A 17,072-nucleotide genomic window follows, 5' to 3' on the forward strand; every position below is an offset into this window, starting at 1 on the left:
CCTACTACCTCTGATCTGGAGGACCCACTAAACAGAGAACATCCCTGGTCATCCCTACTGCCTCTGATCTGGAGGACTCACTAAACAGAGAACATCCCTGGTCATCCCTACTGCCTCTGATCTGGAGGACTCACTAAACAGAGAACATCCCTGGTCATCTCTACTGCCTCTGATCTGGAGGACTCACTAAACAGAGAACATCCCTGGTCATCCCTACTGCCTCTGATCTGGAGGACTCACTAAACAGAGAACATCCCTGGTCATCCCTACTGTCTCTGATCTGGAGGACTCATTAAACAGAGAACATCCCTGGTCATCGCTACTGCCTCTGATCTGGAGGACTCACTAAACAGAGAACATCTCTGGTCATCCCTACTGCCTCTGATCTGGAGGACTCACTAAACAGAGAACATCCCTGGTCATCTCTACTGCCTCTGATCTGGAGGACTCACTAAACAGAGAACATCTCTGGTCATCCCTACTGCCTCTGATCTGGAGGACTCACTAAACAGAGAACATCCCTGGTCATCTCTACTGCCTCTGATCTGGAGGACTCACTAAACAGAGAACATCCCTGGTCATCTCTACTGCCTCTGATCTGGAGGACCCACTAAACAGAGAACATCTCTGGTCATCCCTACTGCCTCTGATCTGGAGGACTCACTAAACAGAGAACATCCCTGGTCATCTCTACTGCCTCTGATCTGGAGGACTCACTAAACAGAGAACATCCCTGGTCATCTCTACTGCCTCTGATCTGGAGGACTCACTAAACAGAGAACATCCCTGGTCATCCCTACTGCCTCTGATCTGGAGGACTCACTAAACACATGCTTCATTTGTAAATGATGTCCGAGTGTTGGAGCGCGCCGCTGGCTATCTGTAAATTAATAAAAACAAGAAAATGATGCTGTCTGGTTTGTTTAAGATTGGGACTTTGAAATAACTTCTACATTTACTTTAGTTTAAAACCAAATACTTTTAGACTTTTACTCAAGTAGTATTTTACTGGGTCACTTTTACTTGAGTCATTTTCTATTAAGGTATCTTTACTTTTCCTCAAGTATGAAAATTGGGTACTTTTTCCACCACTGCAGAAACATGAATTGATTTATTCATGCCGATACTAGACTACTCACACCTGAAACTATTATATCTTTATCTAATAAGTCCTACAATATACGAGACAAAAGTCTTCGTTAAAATGATAAATGGGCTACATTTCTCTGTACTTGTCATTGCAATGTAATTCCCCGAACATTGTGAGAGTAACATCGATCAATGTGTAAAAACCTACATACCCCATGATACACCGCGGCCAGGGGAGGGCTCACCTGCGCCAGCTGTGCACTGGAACACCTGGCTCGGGTTACAGTGCGCAGTGGGCTGGACTCCGTTCCAAAATAAGTTCGCTCATTTCACAACGCAACGACTGGGCGGCTCAACAATAGTCCTCGTTTTAACAGACGTATAGTGAAGGAGTTGTCTAAGTTTAGTTCAGGCTCAACGTTGCTGTCTTAGTTTTCAACGGAACTAAGGTCCATCGGGTAAGAAAGCATTTGATTTGGTTTGTCTGGCTATAGAAATGTTTCGCTGCGTGGGATAGTCTACTCTGCCCAGTTTACTGCAGGAGGTTAGTAATTGTAGTTTGTTTTATTATGTATTTTCATTTGTTGATTTGGGATTACTTTATACAAGATTTCCGTGTCCCATTAGACAGTACAATAGATAGTTTCGAAACAAGGTCAGTCATTCCTTTTTTCCAAATAGTTTTGATGGAAGATTTTGGACATTCTTTGTGAGAGGTCTTGCGAGGAGGAGCTTTAGTTTACCTGTGTGAAGCTAGCGACAATAAGGATTAGCCACAGTCGTGGTATTTTCGGGATGCCTTCAAAATAAAAATCGGATACAAATAGCGGAATCACCATATTTGGACAACATAATGCTAAACAATGTCGGAATATTGTTATATAAATTGAACAAAAGACAATAAATCGTCCAAATAAAAATCTGTGAAATTGCACTGTGGATGTATTAGACTTTAGAATTGCGTTGGGGGCAAACTTATATATTTTAAATGTAACCTTTATTTAACTAGGCAAGTCAGTTAAGAACAAACACTTCTTTACAATGACCGCCTACCCCGGTCATACCCGGACGATGCTGGGCCAATTGTGCGCCGCCCTATGGGACTCCCAATCACAGCCGGATGTGATACAGCCTGGATTTGAACCATGGCGTGAGATGCAGTGCCTTAGACCGCTGCACCACTCGGGAGCCCCGAAACCACCTTCCCTGTGGACCTTATGTCCATGAAATAGGATGTCTACTCCGTGACAACCACAGACTACAACTGTGAAGACTTTTCACAAATATAACCGTAGCACAAGCTCCCCAGTCACCTTACTATGTATTGATCCATGCCTATGGATCTTGTGAAGACCCTTCACAGTTGTAATCTGTGGTTGGCACTGAGGAGGCTGATATCCCATTTCATGGACCCAAGATCTATGTCTGTACAGAGAAAAAAAAAAAAACAGATGACCCCCAATACAATTCTAAAGTCTTAATGCATTCACAGTGATTTCAAATTGTTTTTTTCTTCCTGAAACCAATGATTGTCTTTTGTTGAATTTATATAACAACATTCCCGACGTTGTTTAGTGTCTATCTAGTCCAAATGTGGCATGATTCCACTATTTTTGTATCCGTTTGAATCGCTTTCGAAGGAGAGCTTTTATTTAGAAGGCGATCTGCAAATTCCATGACCGTGGCTAATCCTTATTGTGGCTAGCTTCACACATGTCTTTAGCTTGACGGATTTTCCTCCAACTAATGGAAATCAGATGTTGGCTTCCCATTCACTACAGACAGCACTGCACTGACACTACACTAAAACAGCGAGGGGATGAGACAGCTCAGTCTAGATGTAAAACTATTCTGCCCAGCCTGCATTTGTACTTCAATAATTTGGGTTAACACTTGATTGTACTTGATGCAACTTATCCACTTATATATCGCCTTATAAACATAATATTATACTGTAGCTAAATGCAGTCATTGCCTAATTTACAGAAAGGTATATATGGTACTGAACCAATCTAAAGTTTAAACCGTTAACTCATTTGAATCGATGATGTTTTCATGTGACAAGAGAAAAAGTTATTGAAGTCAATAAATAGTGGCATAACTAATTATCACATCAAACATCTCCAATCCAAAGTTAAATCTAGAATCGGCTTCCTATTTCGCAAACAAAGCATCCTTCACTCATGCTGCCAAACATACCCTCGTACAACTGACTATCCTACCGATCCTCGACTTCGGCGATGTCATTTACAAAATAGCTTTCAACACTCTACTCAGCAAACTGGATGCAGTCTTATCACAGTGCCATCCGTTTTGTCACCAAAGCCCCATATACTACCCACTTGTATGCTCTCGTTGGCTGGCCCTCGCTTCATATTCCCACTGGCTCCAGGTCATCTATAAGTCTTTGCTAGGTAAAGCCCCGCCTTATCTCAGCTCACTGGTCACCATAGCAGCACCCACCCGTAGCACACGCTCCAGCAGGTATTTCTCACTGGTCATCCCCAAAGCCACCTTCTTTGGCCGCCTCTCCTTCCAGTTCTCTGCTGCCAATGACTGGAACGAATTGCAAAAATTGCTGAAGTTGGAGACTTATATCTCCCTCACTGACTTCAAGCGTCAGCTGTCAGAGCAGCTTACCGATCGCTGCAGCTGTACACAGCCCATCTGTAAAAAGCCCGTCCAACCAGCTACCTACCTCCCATATTTGTTTTTGTTTTTCTGCTCTTTTGCACACCAGTATTTCTACCTGCACATCGTCATATCTATCACAATCTATCACAATCTGTGTTGCTTTTGTCGCACTGCTTTGCTTTATCTTGGCCAGGTCACAGTTGTAAATGAGAACTTGTTCTCAACTGGCCCACCTAACATCATTTAGCCTGGGGAGGGAAGGAGGGAGAGAGAGCTGTGTGTCTGTCAGAACATCATTCAGCCTGGGTAGCGAGAGAGAGAGCGGGAGGGAGAGAGAGAGCTGTGTGTCTGTCTGAACATCATTCAGCCTGGGCAGAGAGAGAGAGGGGGAGAGAGAGCTGTGTGTCTGTCGGAACATCATTCAGTCTGGGGAGAGAGAGAGAGGGAGAGAGAGCTGTGTGTCTGTCAGAACATCATTCAGTCTGGGGAGGGAAGGAGGGAGGGAGAGAGAGGGAGAGGGAGAGAGAGCTGTGTGTCTGTCAGAACATCATTCAGTCTGGGGAGGGAAGGAGGGAGAGAGAGCGAGAGAGGGGGAGAGAGAGCTGTGTGTCTGTCAGAACATCATTCAGTCTGGGGAGGGAAGGAGGGAGAGAGAGGGAGAGAGCTGTGTGTCTGTCAGAACATCATTCAGCTTGGGCAGAGAGAGGGAGAGCTGTGTGTCTGTCAGAACATAATTCAGTCTGGAGAGGGAAGGAGGGAGAGAGAGGGAGAGAGAGCTGTGTGTCTGTCAGAACATCATTCAGTCTGGGCAGAGAGAGAGAGAGCTGTGTGTGTCAGAACATCATTCAGCTTGGGCAGATAGAGGGAGAGCTGTGTGTCTGTCAGAACATCATTCAGTCTGGGGAGGGAAGGAGGGAGGGGAGAGAGCTGTTTGTCTGTCAGAACATCATTCAGCCTGGGGAGGGAAGGAGGGAGAGAGAGAGGGAGAGAGCTGTGTGTCTGTCAGAACATCATTCAGCTTGGGCAGAGAGAGGGAGAGCTGTGTGTCTGTCAGAACATAATTCAGTCTGGAAAGGGAAGGAGGGAGAGAGAGGGAGAGAGAGCTGTGTGTCTGTCAGAACATCATTCAGTCTGGGCAGAGAGAGGGAGAGCTGTGTGTCTGTCAGAACATCATTCAGTCTGGGGAGAGAGAGAGGGAGCTGTGTGTCTGTCAGAACCAGCTGGGTAACATAATGATGTAATTATATGAATAGAGCTCAACTCGGCCTGCTGTAACCTGTCCTGTAGCTTTCCTCTGGAGCTCTAAGGGATATCACTCATCACACACTGTTGAGGGAGCTTGCAAGTAAGCATTTCGCTGCACCTTTTTTACCAGCTGTAAACTATGTGTGTGACAAACAAACTTTGTTTTGACACAAACACACACACACACACACACACACACACACACACAATAAGGCCCGACAAGACAAGACATATCATGCAAATTCACATTAAAGAATGAAGAAGTCCTCTCTAAGCAATGTTTGAAATAACAGAAGTGTTCATAGTAACAGATTGACCCAGTGTTTACATGACCTTCCGTGTTTACATGACCTTCAGTGTTTTACATGACCTTCAGTGTTTTACATGACCTTCAGTGTTTTACATGACCTTCAGTGTTTTACATGACCTTCAGTGTTTTACATGACCTTCAGTGTTTTACATGACCTTCAGTGTTTTACATGACCTTCAGTGTTTTACATGACCTTCAGTGTTTTACATGACCTTCAGTGTTTTACATGACCTTCAGTGTTTTACATGACCTTCAGTGTTTTACATGACCTTCAGTGTTTACATGTGATGATGAGTCCCTTAAAACTTCTTATGGACAGTAGCGTCACATCCGGTGAAATTGCAGACCGCGAAATTCAAAAATACAAAATTCAAATATTTAACATTCTGGAAAATATAAGTGTTATACATCAAAATAAATCTTAACTTCTTGTTAATCCAGCCACAGTGTCAGATTTAAAAAAGGCTTTATGGCGAAAGCAAACCAAGCGATTATCTGAGGACAGCGCCCGCATACAAACACATGAAAATCATATTTCAACCAGGCAGGAGCGCCACAAAAATCATAAATAGCGATATAATTAATGCCTTACATTTGAAGATTTTCTTCTGTTGGCACTCCAAAGTGTCCCAGATACATCACAAATGGTCCTTTTGTTCGATAATGTCCTTCTTTATGTCCCAAAAATGTGTCCATTTATATTTGCCGCATTTGATTCAGAAATACACCAGTTTCAACTCGCCCAACATGCCTACAAAGTATCTAATAAATTACCTTTAAAGTTGCTCCAAACATTTCAAACGATGTTCCTAATCCAACCTCGGGTACCCTAAAACGTAAATAATCAATAAAATGTAAGATGGAATAAACTGTTTCTAATACCGGATAAAAACAACGTGAAGCGCACTCCTGTTCACGCGCATCAAAACAGTAGAGTCCAGCTGGAGTGACACTTACAATGAATAGCACCACTTCTTCATTTCTCAAAAGAAAAACCTAGAACAATTTCTAAAGACTGTTGACATCTAGTGGAAGCCATAGGAACTGCAAACAGGTTCCTAATAATAAGGGTATCCCATAGAAACCAAATGGAAAATCCTATGACCTCAATTTCCTCCCCCCCTGGATGGTTTGTCCTCGGGGTTTCGCCTGCCATATCAGTTCTGTTATACTCATAGACATTATTTTAACAGTTTTATAAACTTTAGAGTGTTTTCTATCCAAATCTAGCAATTATATGCATATCATAGCTTCTGGGTCTGAGTAACAAGTAGTTTACTTTGGGCATGCTTTTCACCCGGAGGTGAAAATACTGCCCCCTACCCAAGAGAGGTTAATGATGCCCTCAGCCAAGTCCCCTGCAGAACATGTTTTGGATGATAGGCCTTAGCGTGTGTCAGCTCTTAGCTGTGAGCTATGTGGACGTTAGCTGGGGTATATTGCGTAGATTGATGAGGGGGAAAAATGTTTGAATCCATTTTAGAATAAGGCTGTAACAAAACGTGGAAAAGTCAAGGCGTCTGAATTCCTTCCGAATGCACTGTATGTGGACTTTAGCTCACAGCTATCCAATATCTCGCTAACGTCCACAGAGCTCACAGCTATCTGATATCTAGCTATGTGGATGATAGCTAGATATTAGATAGCAACTGTATGTGGATGTTAGCTCACAGCTATCTGATATCTTGCTAACGTCCACATAGCTCATAGCTATCTGATATCTAGCTAACGTCCACAGAGCTCATAGCTATCTGATATCTAGCTAACGTCCACAGAGCTCACAGCTATCTGATATCTAGCATTGTGGATGATAGCTAGATATTAGACAGCTGTTAGCTATGTGGATGTTAGCTAGATATTAGACAGCTGTTAGCTATGTGGATGATAGCTAGATATTAGACAGCTGTTAGCTATGTGGATGTTAGCTAGATATTAGACAGCTGTTAGCTATGTGGATGATAGCTAGATATTAGATAGCTGTTAGTGTGTGTTGTGTTCTGGACTGGAATGTCTGCCTGTCACATTGTGGAGCCTTGAGAGATTCCTCCCTCAGTCACATGCTGCTGCCTGGCTGGCAGAGAGAGAGAGAGTGAGAGAGAGAGAGAGAGAGACCTGGTGTTCTAGAGGTTTGGATCTGCAGATTGGACAAGGTAGTGAAAGTCATTTAGGCGTGTTCATTTGAACGAGGGAGCCTTGCAGCTACTAAGTCTGCAACAGCCAAGCACACAATGTACCACTTACGTGTAAACAAATTCCCCGGTGTGTGTAAACATGTACCAGCTCTATTGTAACGTGTTGTTTTGATTTTGTAGTTCAAATGTCAGGCCCGTTGGCAGTTAGTTATGTCTATGTACCCCATGGTGGGAAATGCAAACAATCCATGAAAACCAAAAAAACACTGTAAACAATAAACATGCCTTGCACATAGCTTGACATGGACACGGTATTGCAGTAACTCAGGGTGGGACCATTCTTCTACTGCCAACTTGCCAAGTGCAAAGTGCATGACAAGACAGTAGGGAACATTTATACATATTTCAACAGATATATGTCTGTGTGAATCAGTAACTTTCTTTCTATAGGCTATCTGTTACTGTTGTAAGCTGGGGGGGGGGGCACAGGCTAGTTTAGACAGTTTGATATTTGAACTCTCAAAACCTGAAGATTTCCAGAAGATTGCCTTTTCTGTTGGGTTTTATGTAAGTAAACTCAGACAACATATGCTTTCTCCATATAGTAGATACACAGACCATACCACCCTGCCTAGACATGTGTTTTCTGTTCAATCTAGAACTGTGCTATCTACACTCAGACAATCAGTCTTTCATATAGTAACACAAACATCGTACACACGGTACCATCACGCCTTGCTGAGGGTTTTATGGCTCTCCGCCCATGCCCTATCTGTTTTCCTTCAGGTATAAATCCTCATGCTCTAGTCTAGTTCAATAGTTCCTCATCCCTGTGCTCTAGTCTAGTTCAATAGTTCCTCATGCCTCGTGCTCTAGTCTAGTTCAATAGTTCCTCATCCCCGTGCTCTAGTCTAGTTCAACAGTTCCTCATTCCTAGTGCTCTAGTCTAGCGCAATAGTTCCTCATCCTCATGCTCTAGTCTAGCTCAATAGTTCCTCATTCCTCGTGCTCTAGTCTAGCGCAATAGTTCCTCATCCTCATGCTCTAGTCAAGCTCAATAGTTCCTGTGCTCTAGTCTAGCGCAATAGTTCCTCATCCGCATGCTCTAGTCTAGCTCAATAGTTCCTCATTCCTGTGCTGTAGTCTAGCTCAATAGTTCCTCATCCGCGTGCTCTAGTCTAGTTCAATAGTTCCTCATCCGCGTGCTCTAGTCTAGTTCAATAGTTCCTCATCCGCGTGCTCTAGTCTAGCGCAATAGTTCCTCATCCTCATGCTCTAGTCTAGCTCAATTGTTCCTCATCCTCATGCTCTAGTCTAGTTCAATAGTTCCTCATCCGCGTGCTCTAGTCTAGCTCAATAGTCCCTCATCCTCATGTTCTAGTCTAGTTCAATAGTTCCTCATTCCTTTGCTCTAGTCTAGCTCAACAGTTCCTCATTCCTGTGCTCTAGTCTAGTTCAATAGTTCCTCATCCTCGTGCTCTAGTCTAGTTCAATAATTCCTCATTCCTGTGCTCTAGTCTAGCTCAACAGTTCCTCATTCCCCGTGCTCTAGTCTAGCACAATAGTTCCTCATTCCTCGTGCTCTAGTCTAGCTCAACAGTTCCTCATTCCTGTGCTCTAGTCTAGTTCAATAGTTCCTCGTGCTCTAGTTCAATAGTTCCTCATCCGCGTGCTCTAGTCTAGCTCAACAGTTCCTTGTGCTCTAGTCTAGCTCAATAGTTCCTCGTGCTCTAGTCTAGCTCAATAGTTCCTCATCCGTGTGCTTTAGTCTAGCTCAATAGTTCCTCATCCTTGTGCTTTAGTCTAGCTCAATAGTTCCTCGTGCTCTAGTCTAGCTCAACAGTTCCTCATCCGCGTGCTCTAGTCTAGTTCAACAGTTCCTCATCCCCGTGCTCTAGTCTAGCTCAATAGTTCCTCATCCAAGTGCTCTAGTCTAGCTCAATAGTTCCTCATTCCTCGTGCTCTAGTCTAGCTCAATAGTTCCTCATCCCCCTGCTCTAGTCTAGCTCAATAGTTCCTCATCCAAGTGCTCTAGTCTAGTTCAATAGTTCCTCATCCTCGTGCTCTAGTCTAGTTCAATAGTTCCTCATCCTCGTGCTCTAGTCTAGCTCAATAGTTCCTCATTCCTGTGCTCTAGTCTAGCTCAATAGTTCCTCATTCCTGTGCTCTAGTCTAGATCAACAGTTCCTCATTCGCGTGCTCTAGTCTAGCTCAATAGTTCCTCATCCGCATGTTCTAGTCTAGTTCAATAGTTCCTCATCTGCGTGCTCTAGTCTAGCGCAATAGTTCCTCATCCGCGTGCTCTAGTCTAGCTCAATAGTTCCTCATTCCTGTGCTCTAGTCTAGTTCAATAGTTCCTCATCCTCGTGCTCTAGTCTAGCTCAATAGTTCCTCATTCCTGTGCTCTAGTCTAGCTTAACAGTTCCTCATTCGCGTGCTCTAGTCTAGCTCAATAGTTCCTCATCCGCATGTTCTAGTCTAGCTCAATAGTTCCTCATCCTCGTGCTCTAGTCTAGCTCAATAGTTCCTCATTCCTGTGCTCTAGTCTAGTTCAATAGTTCCTCATCCTCGTGCTCTAGTCTAGCTCAATAGTTCCTCGTGCTCTAGTCTAGCTCAATAGTTCCTCATCCTCGTGCTCTAGTCTAGCTCAATAGTTCCTCATCCGCATGCTCTAGTCTAGCTCAATAGTTCCTCATTCGCGTGCTCTAGTCTAGCTCAATAGTTCCTCGTGCTCTAGTCTAGCTCAATAGTTCCTCATTCCTCGTGCTTTAGTCTAGTTCAATAGTTCCTCATCCCCGTGCTCTAGTTTAGCTCAATAGTTCCTCATCCACATTGGCTTTAACTGGCTTTTGGGGCGGGCAGGTAGCTTAGTGATTAGGCCAGTAACCGAAAGGTTGCTGGATCGAATCCCAGAGCTGACAAGGTAAAAATCTGTTGTTCTGCCCCTGAACAAGGTAGACCGTCATTGTAAATAATAATTTGTTCTTTAACTGACTTGCCTAGTTAAATAACGGTTACAATTTTTAAACTGTTTTACATTTTTTGTGTAACCCTCCTGCTGTGAGTAAGTCCTTCAGAGGAATGGGGTGTGGTGCTGTGAGTTAGGACCGTCTTTAACTGACTCTGTGGTATGAGGACTTGGATGTACGTCGGAGAGAGGTGTGTGTGTGTGTGTGTGTGTGTGTGCGTGTGTGAGCGTGTGTGTGTGTGTGTGTGTGTGAGCTCACAGAAGGGTTGCAAAGGGAGAGTATATATCCTTTCTTACATACTGGCATTGTGAAATAAATGGAGGTATGTTTTTCATGTCAATGTGTTTGCCGTCAAACTGGTAGAAGCAGTGGGGGGGGCACGTAGATTGTTTCTATATTAGGTTGTGCATCAATCAACATTGGTAAGTCACTCTAGTAGCCAGCTACCTAAACGTTTAGTAAACATGGTCAAATCAACGACCGGGACGGGGCCCGTTCGTCATCGGTTACCATATTAAAAACAGCAAACATTTGCCTCCATCCTATTGAAAAATGTGTAGAATTGAAATGAGTTTTATATAATTGCTACATATTCTCTCCACCCTGTGGTAAAATGTGTAGAATTGAAATGAGTTTTATATAATTGCTACATATTCTCTCCACCCTGTGGTAAAATGTGTAGAATTGTAGCAAACGTTTTCTCTACGCCCCTCGCAGAGTTGCCCATCTCTGGTTTAGGATCTCTGTTGCTGCTTTCCACTATAGTGTATCTCTGGAGAGTTGCCCATCTCTGATCTCTGGTTTAGGATCTCTGTTGCTGCTTTCCACTATAGTGTATCTCTGGAGAGTTGCCCATCTCTGGTTTAGGATCTCTGTTGCTGCTTTCCACTATAGTGTATCTCTGGAGAGTTGCCCATCTCTGGTTTAGGATCTCTGTTGCTGCTTTCCACTATAGTGTATCTCTGGAGAGTTGCCCATCTCTGGTTTAGGATCTCTGTTGCTGCTTTCCACTATAGTGTATCTCTGGAGAGTTGCCCATCTCTGGTTTAGGATCTCTGTTGCTGCTTTCCACTATAGTGTATCTCTGGAGAGTTGCCCATCTCTGGTTTAGGATCTCCGTTGCTGCTTTCCACTATAGTGTAGGAAGGAGTCTACCGTTGGTGCTCTGACATAAGACTGGTCTGTAGGAGTTTTAGTTCACAACTTTAGGGCGTGTTTTTCCCCTCAGGTTGACTGTGTGTTGACTGTGTGTTGACTCTGAGTTGACTGTAAGAGCGTAACCGCGAAACACGTACATCTGCCTGTATGTCAGTCAGATTCCTTTTGAAGTTGAACTCATGGGTTGAGATGTGTATACCTCTACAGCAGCGCTGCTTAACAGACACAGGCATTCAATGCCTTGTGTTCAAAAGGACTACACAACATTACATTGACGGGTGAGTCATTGGGCAGACAGTCTTATCCAGGAGCCCACATTACAGTCAGTGCATCCGTCTGAAGGTAGCTAGGTGGGACAACCACATCTCGGTCAGAGTAAGTATTATTTTTCCTAAATAAAGTAGAGTGGGGTTTCAGAACAACAACAACAACAACAACATTGCATTGACACTTTAATAACTCTACCTACATGTACATAATTACCTCGACACCGGTACCCCCTGTATATAGCCTCCACATTGACTCTGTACCGGTACCCCCTGTATATAGCCTCCACATTGACTCTGTACCGTAATACCCTGTATATAGCCTCCACATTGACTCTGTACCGGTACCCCCTGTATATAGCCTCCACATTGACTCGGTACTGGTACCCCCTGTATATAGCCTCCACATTGACTCTGTACCAGTACCCCCTGTATATAGCCTCCACATTGACTCTGTACTGGTACCCCCAGTATATAGCCTCCACATTGACTCTGTACCGTAATACCCTGTATATAGCCTCCACATTGACTCTGTACCGTAACACCCTGTATATAGCCTCCACATTGACTCTGTACCGGTACCCCCTGTATATAGCCTCCACATTGACTCTGTACCGGTACCCCCTGTATATAGCCTCCACATTGACTCTGTACCGTAATACCCTGTATATAGCCTCCACATTGACTCCGTATTTCGCCCCGCTATAGTTATTTACTGCGGCTCTTTAATTATTTGTTTTGCTTACTTCTATTTAAAAAAATGTATTGGTATTTTCTTAAAACTGCATTGTTAGGTTAAGGGCTTGTACGTAAGCTTTCACTGTAAGGTCTACTACACCTGTTGTATTCGGTGCATGTGACGTAATCAAATTTGAAACACTCTTCACAGAGACGATGTTCTTGGCTGCCTGGCCTAGCATAGAGGTGCTGCCTGCCAGTAATGTAGGGAGTAAACGGTGGGTAGCAGACATCAGGCCTATGGAGAAATGACCTATTACCAAACTATCTCAGGGGATGGGTTCAGCATGGGTAACAAGAGACTGAAGCTAAGTGTTGCAGTAGACAACAGAACAGACACTAGGATACTTTTTTTTTTTTTTAAGGAAGCAACGAGGGGGAAAGAGAAGAGGTAGTGAAACACGAAGAGAGGAAAAGCTGAGAGACAGAGGTAGAGAGAGTGGTGTTAAGTGAGTTGCCGAGTAAGAGAGTTGGAGTGTATGTGTGTGACCTGTATGAGCCAGTGAGAGTGGAATGTGTGTGTTGCTCTTGACAAACAGAGATAAGCATTAGCCAGCAGCAGGAAGAGGAGTGGTCGGGCCCTGGTTTCAGGGAGTACTGTCCTCCGCCTCTTGCAGGCTGGAAGGTGTGGTGACTGGGTGATGGTGTGGAGGAATGTGGTCACAAGGCCTCTGACTCTAGCTAAGAAGTCACATAGCAGAACACAGACAGCCTGGGAGACCAGCACACACACACACACACACGCACACGCACACACACACAGTGTGTATGTGGGTATCATGATGCCTTGAACTGTTTGCTTCACTGTTGTAACCTTCCTCTTATTAAAGTTGACTGTAATCTAATCACCCAAATGACCAAACCCACCCACCAACTAACTAACCCACCCACTAACTAACCCACCCACTAACTAACCCACCCACCAACTAACCCACCCACCAACTAACCCACCCACCAACTAACCCACCAACTAACTAACCCACCTACTAACTAATCCACCAACTAACTAACCCACCAACTAACTAACCCACCAACTAACCCACCCACCAACTAACTAACCCACCCACCAACTAACCCACCAACTAACTAGCCCACCTACTAACTAACCCACCAACTAACTAACTAACCCACCCACCCACCTACCAACCAACTAACTAACCCACCAACTAACTAACCCACCAACTAACTAACCCACCAACTAACTGACTAACTAACCCACTAACTGACTAACCAACCCACAAACTGACTAACTAATCCACAAACTAATCCACTAACTAACCAACTAACTAACCAACCAACTAACATGTTATAACATTGTCAGAGAATCTGGTGTTCAAACTGTGTACAACTTCATTGCAGCTGTAACTGACCACGTCTGGTTCTGCTGTAACTGACCACGTCTAACTGACCACGTCTGGTTCTGCTGTAACTGACCACGTCTGGTTCTGCTGTAACTGACCACGTCTGGTTCTGCTGTAACTGACCACGCCTGGTTCTGCTGTAACTGACCACGTCTGGTTCTGCTGTAACTGACCATGTCTAGTTCTGCTGTAACTGACCACGTCTAGTTCTGCTGTAACTGACCACGTCTAGTTCTGCTGTAACTGACCACGTCTAGTTCTGCCGTAACTGACCACGTCTGGTTCTGCTGTAACTGACCACGTCTAGTTCTGCCGTAACTGACCACGTCTAGTTCTGCCGTAACTGACCACGTCTAGTTCTGCCGTAACTGACCACGTCTAGTTCTGCTGTAACTGACCACGTCTAGTTCTGCCGTAACTGACCACGTCTGGTTCTGCTGTAACTGACCACGTCTAGTTCTGCCGTAACTGACCACGTCTAGTTCTGCTGTAACCGACCACGTCTAGTTCTGCTGTAACTGACCACATCTGATTCTGCTGTAACTGACCACGTCTGGTTCTGCTGTAACTGACCACGTCTAGTTCTGCTGTAACTGACCACGTCTAGTTCTGCTGTAACTGACCACGTCTAGTTCTGCTGTAACCGACCACGTCTGGTTCTGCTGTAACTGACCACGTCTGGTTCTGCTGTAACTGACCACGTCTGGTTCTGCTGTAACTGACCACGTCTAGTTCTGCTGTAACTGACCACGTCTGGTTCTGCTGTAACTGACCACGTCTAGTTCTGCTGTAACTGACCACGTCTAACTGACCACGTCTGGTTCTGCTGTAACTGACCACGTCTGGTTCTGCTGTAACTGACCACGTCTGGTTCTGCTGTAACTGACCACGTCTGGTTCTGCTGTAACTGACCACGTCTGGTTCTGCTGTAACTGACCACGTCTGGTTCTGCCGTAACTGACCACGTCTGGTTCTGCCGTAACTGACCACGTCTGGTTCTGCCGTAACTGACCACGTCTGGTTCTGCCGTAACTGACCACGTCTGGTTCTGCCGTAACTGACCACGTCTGGTTCTGCTGTAACTGACCACGTCTAGTTCTGCTGTAACTGACCACGTCTAGTTCTGCTGTAACTGACCACGTCTAACTGACCACGTCTGGTTCTGCTGTAACTGACCACGTCTAGTTCTGCTGTAACTGACCACGTCTAGTTCTGCTGTAACTGACCACGTCTAACTGACCACGTCTGGTTCTGCTGTAACTGACCACGTCTGGTTCTGCTGTAACTGACCACGTCTGGTTCTGCTGTAGCTGACCACGTCTGGTTCTGCTGTAACTGACCACGTCTGGTTCTGCCGTAACTGACCACGTCTGGTTCTGCCGTAACTGACCACGTCTGGTTCTGCTGTAACTGACCACGTCTGGTTCTGCCGTAACTGACCACGACTGGTTCTGCCGTAACTGACCACGTCTGGTTCTGCCGTAACTGACCACGTCTGGTTCTGCCGTAACTGACCACGTCTGGTTCTGCTGTAACTGACCACGTCTAGTTCTGCTGTAACTGACCACGTCTGGTTCTGCCGTAACTGACCACGTCTGGTTCTGCTGTAACTGACCACGTCTGGTTCTGCTGTAACTGACCACGTCTGGTTCTGCTGTAACTGACCACGTCTGGTTCTGCTGTAACTGACCACGTCTGGTTCTGCTGTAACTGACCACGTCTAGTTCTGCCGTAACTGACCACATCTGGTTCTGCTGTAACTGACCACGTCTGGTTCTGCTGTAACTGACCACGTCTGGTTCTGCTGTAACTGACCACGTCTGGTTCTGCTGTAACTGACCACGTCTGGTTCTGCTGTAACTGACCACGTCTGATTCTGCTGTAACTGACCACGTCTGGTTCTGCTGTAACTGACCACGTCTGGTTCTGCTGTAACTGACCACGTCTGGTTCTGCTGTAACTGACCACGTTTGGTTCTGCCGTAACTGACCACGTCTGGTTCTGCCGTAACTGACCACGTCTGGTTCTGCCGTAACTGACCACGTCTGGTTCTGCTGTAACTGACCACGTCTAACTGACCACGTCTGGTTCTGCTGTAACTGACCACGTCTGGTTCTGCTGTAACTGACCACGTCTGGTTCTGCTGTAACTGACCACGTCTAGTTCTGCTGTAACTGACCACGTCTAACTGACCACGTCTGGTTCTGCTGTAACTGACCACGTCTGGTTCTGCTGTACCTGACCACGTCTGGTTCTGCTGTACCTGACCACGTCTGGTTCTGCTGTACCTGACCACGTCTGGTTCTGCTGTAACTGACCACGTCTGGTTCTGCTGTAACTGACCACGTCTGGTTCTGCTGTAACTGACCACGTCTGGTTCTGCTGTAACTGACCACGTCTAGTTCTGCTGTAACTGACCACGTCTGGTTCTGCTGTAACTGACCACGTCTGGTTCTGCTGTAACTGACCACGTCTGGTTCTGCTGTAACTGACCACGTCTAACTGACCACGTCTGGTTCTGCTGTAACTGACCACGTCTGGTTCTGCTGTAACTGACCACGTCTAGTTCTGCTGTAACTGACCACGTCTAACTGACCACGTCTGGTTCTGCTGTAACTGACCACATCTGGTTCTGCTGTAACTGACCACGTCTGGTTCTGCTGTAACTGACCACGTCTAACTGACCACGTCTGGTTCTGCTGTAACTGACCACGTCTGGTTCTGCTGTAACTGACCACGTCTGGTTCTGCTGTAACTGACCACGTCTGGTTCTGCTGTAACTGACCACGTCTGGTTCTGCTGTAACTGACCACGTCTAGTTCTGCTGTAACTGACCACGTCTAGTTCTGCTGTAACTGACCACGTCTAACTGACCACGTCTGGTTCTGCTGTAACTGACCACGTCTGGTTCTGCTGTAACTTACCACGTCTGGTTCTGCTGTAACTTACCACGTCTGGTTCTGCTGTAACTGACCACGTCTAGTTCTGCTGTAACTGACCACGTCTAACTGACCACGTCTGGTTCTGCTGTAACTGACCACGTCTGGTTCTGCTGTAACTGACCACGTCTAGTTCTGCTGTAACTGACCACGTCTAGTTCTGCTGTAACTGACCACGTCTAGTTCTGCTGTAACTGACCACGTCTGGTTCTGCTGTAACTGACCACGTCT

At 45.4% G+C, this 17,072-nt stretch overlaps 1 protein-coding gene across 3 annotated transcripts in view; it reads left to right on the plus strand.

The window, feature by feature from the left end:
- The first annotated feature begins 1,314 nt into the window (after window positions 1-1,314).
- ppp1r13l (protein phosphatase 1, regulatory subunit 13 like) overlaps window positions 1,315-17,072 on the plus strand; it is a 68,900-nt gene continuing 53,142 nt past the window's right edge. Inside the window, exons 1-2 of one of the 3 annotated variants that reach the window (XM_036961984.2) lie at window positions 1,373-1,547; window positions 12,907-12,990. The gene's annotated coding sequence lies outside the window, so the exon portion shown is untranslated. Of the gene's footprint in view, window positions 1,634-12,906; window positions 12,991-17,072 lie in introns of all 3 variants that reach the window. The other 2 variants (XM_036961981.2, XM_036961980.2) reach the window with 2 other exon arrangements.

Source organism: Oncorhynchus mykiss, chromosome 24 (assembly GCF_057628025.1).
Source record: "Oncorhynchus mykiss isolate SJ-2025 chromosome 24, ASM5762802v1, whole genome shotgun sequence".
Lineage (NCBI taxonomy): Eukaryota > Metazoa > Chordata > Actinopteri > Salmoniformes > Salmonidae > Oncorhynchus > Oncorhynchus mykiss.